Raw genomic sequence first — 10,484 nt, forward strand, 5'->3', positions numbered from 1 at the left:
TTATAACAAACTTTTAAAGGAGACTCAGTTTCCTTAAACACAACTGATGACACCAGTTTTCTGGTTTTCTTCCATTTTTGTTTTTAGAGCTACTGTCTCACTGTGTTGCCCAGGCTGGCTTTGAACTCCTGAACTCAAGGGATCTTTCCACCTCAGCCACCTGAGTAGCTGGGACACCACTATGCCTGGTCAGTTTTCTGGTTTTGATAACCTATGGTTGTGTGAGATATTATCATTGGGCAAAGTTGGAGGAATATATAGGAGAAGTCTATTTTTGCAACTTCCATGCCTTATTTCCAAATAACCCTAATTGATGATGTACTTCATTGAAACATTAGACTTCAATGAAATCATTACCTATATTTGTAATGACTTGAGAGTAATATAATTTAACTTTTTTTTTGACCTCTGAACTTCTTATTGGCCTCCTGCCCCAAAGGGTACCCTGTTTCTGCTGGTTTAATGTCTCAGAACTTTGGTGTCTTTGGTCTCAGATACCTCTTTGCCATCCATTATCCAGCGGATGGTGGTCTTTTGGATGGTTTGCATGGAGTTGCTGCTGTCCAGGGCATCACCAAGATTGAAGTTCTTGCCGTCTTCCAGCAGGTGGCGGTAGGTGGCAATCTCAGCCTCCAGCTTGACCTTGATGTTCAGCAGGGCCTCGTACTCCTGGGTCTGGCACTGTCCCTTTGCCCGGGCCTGTGCCAGCTCTGACTCCAGGTGCAGCAGGATCCTGTCAAGCTGCTCCATCTGCAGGGCATAATGGGCCTCCACCTCCCTTAGGCTGTTTTCCAGGCTGGCCTTCAGATTTCTCATGGAGTCCAGGTTGATCTCCAAGGACTGGACTGTATGTCTCAGCTCCATTAGCATCATAGCAGCTCCAACCTGGGCGGATGGTGTGATGACCCCTGTGGTGTTCTCCTCAATCTGCTAAGACCAGTACTTGTCCAGCTCCTATTGGTTCTTCAGAGCCAGCTTGCCATATTGGGCCCGGATGTCTGCCATGATCTTGGTGAGATCCTGAGATTTGGGGACATCTACCTCCACATTCAACCCAGAGCTAGCAGTCTGGGCTTGTAGGCCTTTTACTTCCTCTTCTTGGTTCTTCTTCATAAAGCACAGCTCCTTCTTGAGAGCCTCAATCTGTCTCCAGCTGCAGCCGAGTGGCATTGGTGTCATGGATTCCATTTCCATGGATGTTGTTCTTCACAGACTGGCATGTGGCCAGCTCTGTCTCATACTTGACTCTAAAGTCATCAGCAGCAAGACAGGCATTGTCAATCTGCAGAATGATGTGCATTGTCCACAGTATTTGTGAAGATCTGAGCCCTCAGGTCCTCGATGGTCTTGAAGTAATGGCTCCAGTCTCTGACCTGGGGTCCCTCCTTCTCCAGGTGCTCCTGGATTTTGCTTTCCAGCCTCTGGTTCTTGGTCTCCAGGCTCCTTACTCTGGAGGAGACCAGGCGGTTGTCAGGCTTTGCATGGTCTCCTTGTTCTGGATGCCACTCATTCCTGCCAGACCCCCAGCCATCCCTGCGGCCAGGACCTGGGACCCCATGCTGCCCCAGAAGCTGGTGGAGTGAGACATGGAGATCCGGGAACCAGAGCCCCGGTGCCTGCACAGACGCTGGCCGTGCTGCTGACCAGCTGGGAGTTGTAGCTGGGCGCCTGGACAGAGCACAGGCACCGGTAGTTGGTGGAGAAGGCAGAGTGAGTGGCGAAGCTCATGCTGTCCAGGGAGGAGGGTAAGAGGATAGGACTCAGGCTTTGCTGACCAATTTAACTTATTTTTAAGACATATCTTAATGGAAGATTTTCTCCTCTTTAGAGTCTTCCACTATGCCTCTCCAATAAGCTGGCTTGGTGACATCTTGATATACTTTACATTTTTACCCACTAGGTTCATGGTTAATCCAGTAAAGGTTCACAAGCATAGGAGGGAGAAGTCTGGGGGATGCGGGTGGGAGGAGGGTCCCTTGCTCTCCAGTAGTGTCCCTCTCTACTTCTGAGATCTGTTCCCAGTGGACCTCTGCTCTCTACTTCCTGTATCTGGCAGTCATTTCCAGGAAAGCAGAGCCACCCAGGGCAGTTCCATAATTTTGTGCCCATTTCCCACTCATTTCTGACAGAACCCTTCATTTTATTGAAAACACATGATTGTTTTTACTGTTCCTCCCTCCCAGCTTCAACAAAGGAGGAGGGGGTGGGTCAATATTTTATATAGGTATTTACTTAGCATTAAGTCATCAAACTGTCATGTTATTTTAAACTTTAGTTTCATTTTTTAAAAATCTATGACACTGTATTGGAGGTGGCAAACAAACAAAAAAAAATCATGGCCAATCCAGAGGATGGAGGGCATGGGGCTAGTGGCTCTACTCCACAAGGTTTTGTAAGGATGGAGGTTTTAAAAAAAAATGAGTCTATTTCTGTGGATGGGAGGAAAAAATAATTTTTTAAAATGGTAACTCTGTCCTATCCTTTCAGAGTCAAATTCCAGAAAAATCATACTTTGGAAAACCTGTTATAGTGTCTCTTTTTTTTTTTTTTTTCTGAGACGGAGTCTTGCTCTGTCGCCCAGGCTGAAGTGCAGTGACTGGATCTCGGCTCACTGCAAGCTCCACCTCCCGGGTTCACACCATTCTCCTGCCTCAGCCTCCCGAGTAGCTGGGACTACAGGCACCCGCCACCTCGCCTGGCTAATTTTTTGTAGAGACGGGGTTTCACTGTGTTAGCCAGGATGGTATAGTGCCTCTTTTTCTTTCTCTCTTCCTTCCCCCCTCCCCCCAGGCCCTTCCCTCCCCCCCCACACACCTTTTTTTGAGACAGGGTTTCACTCTGTCACTCAGGCTGGAATGCAGTGGCACGATCACAGCTCACTGTTGCCTCAACCTCTCTGGGCTCAAGTGATCCTCCCACCTCAGCCTCCCAAGTAGCTGGCACTACAGATGTGCACCACCACTAATTTTTGTATTGTTTTGTAGAGACGGGGATCTCACTGCGTAGCCCTAGTTGCTCTGGAACTTCTGGGCTCAAGAGATCCGTCCACCTTGGTCTCCCAAAGTGATGGGATTACAGGAGTGTGCCACAGGGCTCGACTGTGTTACCTTGTTTCTGTTACTTTGCGGAAGGTTGCTTTTCCAAATGTACCTACTTATAAAACATCGACATTAAAATGCAGATGTGGGAAAGTCCACTGGGTGCAATGGCTCACACCTATAATCCCAGCACTTAAGGAGGACAAGGTGGAAGGATCGCTTGAGCCCAGAAGTTTGAGACCAGTCTGGGCAACAAAGTGAGACCATCTCCCCTTTTTTTAAAAGAAAAAAAAAAAAAGAAAAGGAAAGAAAAAGAAAAAGAAAACAAAAGTGGAAAGGGTAAGACCTAGTCACAATTATAAAGGATTCAAAGTTAGGAAGAGTGAAGCTCGTGTTTTTTTGTTTTTATTTTATTTATTTATTTACTGAGACATGACCTCACTCTGTTGCCCAGGCTGAAGTGCAGTGGCATGATCAAAGCTCACTGTAGCTTCAACCGCCCAGCCTCAAGTGACTCTCCCACCTCAGCCTCCCCAATAGCTGGGACTATAGGCACACACCACCAAAACTGGCTAATTTTAAAAAACTTATTTTTTGTACAGACAGAATTTCACCACATTGCCCAGGCTGGTCTTGAACTCCTGGGCTCAAATGATCCTGTTGCCTCCACGTCCCAAAGTGCTGGGATTACAACTGTGAGACACTGCACCTGGCCAAGTCCACTTTTTTTTTTTTGAGATGGAGTCTTGCTCTGTCGTCCAGGCTGGAGTGCAGTGGCACAATCTCAGCTCACTGCAACCTCTGACTCCCGGGTTCAAGCAATTCTCCTGCCTCACCCTCCCCAGTAGCTGGGACTACAGGCACATGCCACCATGTCTGGCTAATTTTTGTATTTTTAGTAGAGACAGAGTTTCACCATGCTGACCAGGCTGGTCTCGAACTCCTGATCTCATGATCCGCCCACCTCAGCCTCCCAAAGTGCTGGGATTACAGGTGTCAGCCACTGTACCCGGCAACCAAGCCCATGTTTTAACTGTATATGTTGGTGCAATAGTAATTACGGTTTTGCCATTTTAATAGCAAAAAAACACAATTACTTTTGCACCAACCTAATATAAACGCATTAGTAGAAATGAATCCAGGTAAGTAATATGAGACTACTGGAAAGTAAATGACTGAATTCCTTGTCACTCTAAGGAAAAATGTGATAGTCTGTAATTGTACACACACAGCAGAGGTCTGGCTACTAAACCCTGAGTTCACCCATGTCTAAAAGGAAATCCAATGATAAGTAAACATATCATTACTGTTTCAACACAGGCAGGCTTCCAATGACAACTGAAGAGACAAGTGGAATTATCAGTTGCCTACCTGGGGCTACTGAAGAATGATATACCTGATGTTTAAATTAGTTCTCATTCTACTAGACTCTGTTCCCTCTCTGGGGAGCATGGTTTTCATTATTTACATTTCAGGTTCTTTAATCTTAAAATCACAATTGGCATCATTCCATTAATTTCTTCAGCAATCACCAGTAGACCACAGGAATTTAACACCTTGCCACCAAAACCTAGGCAAATGAATCCCCAGCTAGAAGGAGCTACACTCAGTACACAGACAGACAAATGTTAAGGTGACCAGCAAGTATAAAAAGCAGGCAGAGAAGGGATAAATCATCATGCTAGATGCCATTATGGAGAAGGTATAACCTTAAGTTCCTAATCAAATTTCTGTTGATGGCAGAGACAGTGGAGCAGCTGACTTTATGCATGAGCTGTTCATGTAGTTAAATGAAAGACTATTTTTCATTTAGTCCTCTCTGTTATATGACTACACACATTCTGAACTGGTTGTTCTCTTTATTAGAAATAGAGTCACTCTATAAATGATTTGTAATGAACACTTAGGCATATGCTGCCTGGTACATCTCCTAATATCCCTGGCCTGGAGATTCTGCTGCTGGCTCTGCTGAGAATTAGTCCTGAGACTTTGGGCAAACATAGTTTTCTCATCTTTAAAGTGAGGGAGCCTGACCCTTGCAGGTCTAAAATTATTTGACTCTGATCATAAACATATCTTGAACTTCAGATTCATTTTTGGTTCTTATTTCTTCTTTCTGTGTTAATCACCAAGTTCTGTTGGTCCTTCTAGGAAGGAAATTGTTTTTGAATCTCTCTGTTCTGTCTATTCTCACAGCTGCACATCTGCTGTTACATCATGTTTGGACCATTATAGTAGCCTCCCAAATGGTCTCTTGTCTCTATTTTCTCCCATTCCTTATTCGTCCTGGGAAATCTCTCACTCTTTTTGAAATACCAATTTCCCTACCTCACTTTCTTGAACAAACACTTTGGAGATAAAAAATAGAGATCGTGACTTCTCAGCCTTTTGACTAAGATCAAGTGTAAAAGATAGAGATCAAACACCTTTTGGCAGTTGAGGCTTTCCACAATCTAAATTTACCTTGTCTTCTGTTTCCTTGCCACATTACCACCTCACCTTATTCCCCACCGTGTCTCTGCCTGAACCAAGACCAACTGGACCTGTCTGCTCACTAACAAACATGTCATTTACTTTCCCTCATTCTGTTTCTCAAGCCTGCAACATTCTTACTACTCCTCCTTGCTAATCAAATCCTAGCAAATTTTTTGAGACTTGGGATGTTCTACGTTTTGCCGAAAGCCTTCCACCACCTAATCTAACTTACACTAATTTTCCCCTTTCTCAGAGCTCCTCCTGGCATTTATGACCTCTAGTATGTATTTTGACACGATTCCATACTATTATACACTATTACTGATCTTATCATGGGTGTATGTTTGGACAAAAATAAGACCATTTTCCATTTATTTTGCATCCTCTACAGCACCTGGTAGACACTGTGTGTATGTTAGGCACATAATCAGCATGCATGGACTGAATTTGCCCACTTGTTTCCTAGTGCCTTTCATAGGCATCCTGGTTTTGCCTTTTCCTTTCCATTCAGGAGCTAATTCCATGCTCACATCTCTGTCCTACCAATACAGCCCTCTCTCCCTATGGAGGCTCCGGGGCTCCCATTTGTCATGTTCTCTTTGTAGCACTTGGTAGCAGATCAGCCGTGTTTCCACTTCTGCTCTATTCTTTGTTTTCTTACAGTGGGCTAGTTAAATAGTCCAGGACTTCTGCTTCATACAGGCACGGTCTGCAGAACAAGAGCCCTGTTGGAATTGCCATAATCAAAGAGATTGTATATATTGTGGGGGCTGGGGAGGGGGTGGAAACTCACAGAAAGCAGTACGGTGAAGTGTTTTGGTGTCTGGTATACACGTAGGCCCTGGGACAGTTTTGGAGATAGGTCTAGAAATTGGGCATATGTGACTGAGATGTATGGCCAATGGCAATTTCATAAACTGAACTATAAAGTCAACAAACCCACAAATTTGCTTTTAGAGCTAAAGTTAATATTACCCAGTTCAATCTCTCTTTTTTTTTACACACAAAAAAACTAAGGTCCAAAGAAGTACTTGCAAATAGTAGAAAATAAATATTAGCTGATTGCAAATAATCTAATCAAGTTAGTCTTTAGACAGATTCATTCTTTATGGTATTTAATGTCAGAACCAACTAGTCTTGGTTTTAGTCAGCAGTTCAAGAGTAAATCATACTTGTCAGCATGACAACTAAATAGGGCCCATCAAGGGAATCTGGCTGTGCTGACACCTTGATTTCAGACCAATGAACCTGACTTAGGACCATCTGACCTCCAGAACTATAAGAAAATAAATGTGTGTTGTTTTAAGCCATCAAGCTTCTTGTAATTTGTTACAGCAGTCCTAGAAAATATACAGTGACCTTAGGGATTCTTCAAGTAAGGTAAACTTCAGTAATATCTTTATCTCAATAGCACTGGAAAATCAGATAAGCCATATTAATTATGTTTTTTCATGTTATCAGATGTGGGCCACCAGCCTTAAGCCAGGGGAAGCTTTGTAAGACAGGAACATATAAAATGATAAAAGCTTCACTACCTACAGTTTTCCTGACTCTGATTCTGAGTGGGACAACCAGTGAAAATTGCAGGTGAAGAGAAGAAATGCATATTTATCCCTCCACTGGGAAAAAAATACTGTCAAAAGCTATTTGACTTGAGGTAAATTAATTTGCTTATTTAGGCAATTATTTAAGCTCAGTTTACTCACCAATAAAATGATAACACCTACCACAAAATATTGTTAGGAGGCAAAATGATTATAGATTAATTCATGTATTTTCCAGTCCTTGGAAATGCAGATTCCCTATGTGGTGTTGGTCAATGGTTAATGCCTGTTTTTCTGGCCAGGGATTTTTGATCTGCCAGCTGTGAACAGTTTGTCTTCATTCATTCATCTTTAAATTCTTACTTATTAATTGACAAGTAAGTACCAGGTTGTATTCTAGGCATTGGGAATGTTTCTTTAAAAGTTGCTAAAAAAAGAAAGGTTGGATCTCTGAGATATATTAAGTGAACCAAAGGAAATTCCAACACAACATATATAGTGTGGTATCTTTTGTATAACATTAACAATATGTATATATCATATAGAGATATGTATATATCTGGCCAGGCATGGTGGTATGTGCCTGTAATCTCAGCTACTTGGGAGGCTGAGACTGAAGGATCTTTTGAGGTCACAGGTTTGAGGCCAGCCTGGACAATATTTTGAGACCCCATTTCAAAATGTTAAAAAGAAATTAAAAGAAAAAAAGATGCAATATGTATATATTTGGAAGGCTAGATATGGTGCTGCTGCCTTTGGGGAAGGTCAAGATCATTTGGTGAAAGATTGGGGAATACAGGTAGGTGGGATGGAGGCTTTCATGTTTTACTTTCTGAAGTTCTCTATTGCAATGCTTCTCAAGCTATAGTGAAGAAACACATCTTGGAAACTAGTGTGGAATGATACTTCTGTAAAAATCCAATAAAGATAAGTTACTAGTAAAATGATTTTTAATTTTTTCTTTTTTTGAAATAGGGTCTTGCTTTGTCACCCAGGCTGGAGTGCCATGGCATGATCATGGCTCACTGCAACCTTGACCTCCCAGGCTCAAGTGATCCTCCCACCTTAGCCTCCCGAGTAGCTGGGACTACAGGGTTTGCATCACTATGCCTGGGTAATTTTTAATTTATTTTGTAGAGATGGGGTCTCACTGTGTCACCCAGACTAGTCTCAAACTCCTGAGCCTCCCAAAGTGATGAGATTACAGGCCTGAGCCACCTCATCCAGCTGAAATTTTTAAAGACATTGAAAATACAAGCCTGCATTGTTTATCATTGGATTCAACGATGTCAGATTATTCTATCAACATGCCATAAGTTTCTAAACATTTACTCTCAATTCTTTACTTACCTCATTGAAGATGGGTAATAAGTTCAGAGTTAGGTGCCAGTCCATGGGCCACAGGCCACTTTTTGAATGGCATTAAATATATATAAATTAATATATATGTATAAAAATATATTAATTTTTGTCCCTGTAGCCATGCCCTATATTCTACCCCTAGGATTTTCAGTTACATGAATACATAACTCCTTTTTATTTATTTAATCTTAAATCCATCTTAACGGAAAGACTGATACAAGGAATATTGTGGTACGCTAGAATGTGGAGTCACACACACACGTATTACACTGAACATGTATGACTTACAGAATTGCAACGACTTGAAAAAGAATTTCAACTCAGTGTGGTAATAATAGAAACAGATACAATGCACAGAAATTGTTCAAAGGATGGAGGAATTTTTTTTTGACGAAGATAACAAAGAGGAGGTAATATGTGGTCTAGGTTTTAAAGACTACGTACATAAACGTTGGTCAGAAAGATAAGTGTGGAAGAGCATTTTAGGCAGAGGCAAAACAGGTGCCAAGATGGGGAGGTATGAGATCGCTGGGTGTGTTAAGAAATACAGTGAACATCTGTGTTTCAGCCTCCCCAGTGCCCAGTCTCCCTCAGTTTTCCCTTGAGGACCTGCAACTTCTCCATTCTCGACAAATGTGGTTTGGGTGGGACTAACCTCTTTTAATCTGAGTCTCCCATCCCCCTTCCCTCCCACACGGTGATTGGTTCTGAATGTCTGTCAGGTCCAGGTCTCTTGCTGGAACACTTGCAAGGGGAGGAGAGAGAAGTGCTTGTTCTTGCTGGGATTGCTGAGAGGAAGATTTAAGCACAGAGCTACTGAGTGGCATCTTGACACAAAAGAGAACCAGCTGGAGAATGGAACCAGCAGAGAAAAGGGCAGAGACCAGAGCTAGAAACAGAATCCAATCACTTAGTTTATGCCCCTGCAGCCATGCCCTGTATTCTACCACTGGGATTTTCTCTCTTTTACTTATTTAATCTTAAACCCATCTTAACGGAAAGACTGACACAAGGAATACTATGGTGCGCTAGAATGTGGTGCGTAAGTGTGTATACTAGGGACTAATGTGGCTGAAGAGGTGGGCGAGGGCAGGCGTGTGAAGGGCTGAGGAAGAGGCCCTCATTTTAGGGGACTCTCAGAAACTCCGGAGGGTTTAAAGCAGTGTTTACCTCAACAAGAGAATCAAGAGCTATAAATCAGAAACCGTAATATTAAGAACATTAAGTTTCTCAAGCTTTTCTAGTAGTTCATTTCTTGTTATTGTTTCCCTCTAATAATTACAAAACTTGAAAACAGGAGAAGGAGGGCTACAGAAGTAGCTGGGGCTGGAGCAGTGACTTCAGGGACTGGAGATAGCCCTGTACAATTAAAAACAGAAAGGACCTAGCAAGTCCCTGGAAATGACATTTTTAAAATGATTCCATTTTCCTTTTAAGAATTAAGTTGTAATTTTATTTTGAGCAACGAAGTGGCTGACCCCTTTTAGTAATGTTTTCTATTTCATAATAAACATTCAACAGAAATAGAATTTCATGAGGAAACTTTTACAAATAATGAGAATCAGCTATTCCGAAGCTCCCTACACATTTTAATTCGTGTTCTCCCAGGAACACATTCATTAACTATTTTGAACACTATAAAACAAAAGTAAACCGGCACCACATCAAGTTCCCTGCATATAGCTGTCATGTCTGTTTGAATTCTCTAGCAGTTTGTGTGTGTGTGTCTTGTGATATTTTTCACAGTTCCAGGCCAGCTGTTTTGAAGCATGTTCCTAAATTTGGATGTGTCTGATTATTTCTTCATGATTATATTCAGGTTAAATATTTTTCGAGGAATACTCCATAGGTAATGTTGTATCTACTCCATGCTTTGCATCTAGGGGCACATGTTGCCCAATTTTTTGTTCAATTATTGGCTAATTTTTATCATTTGTTAAGGTGGTGTCCATCACACTTCTCCATTGTAAAAGTACCTTAACACCCTTGCAATTAATAAGTAATCCATGGGGTTATTCTTCCACAATAAATAGCATTCTCTATTACAAATATCAGTATCAAAGAA

At 42.2% G+C, this 10,484-nt stretch overlaps 1 pseudogene; it reads right to left on the reverse strand.

The window, feature by feature from the left end:
- Positions 1–374: 374 nt before the first annotated feature.
- LOC105523957 lies at positions 375–1,728 on the reverse strand (annotated as a pseudogene).
- Positions 1,729–10,484: the final 8,756 nt, after the last annotated feature.

Source organism: Colobus angolensis, unplaced genomic scaffold, assembly GCF_000951035.1.
Source record: "Colobus angolensis palliatus isolate OR3802 unplaced genomic scaffold, Cang.pa_1.0 Scaffold48, whole genome shotgun sequence".
Classification (NCBI taxonomy): Eukaryota; Metazoa; Chordata; class Mammalia; order Primates; family Cercopithecidae; genus Colobus; species Colobus angolensis.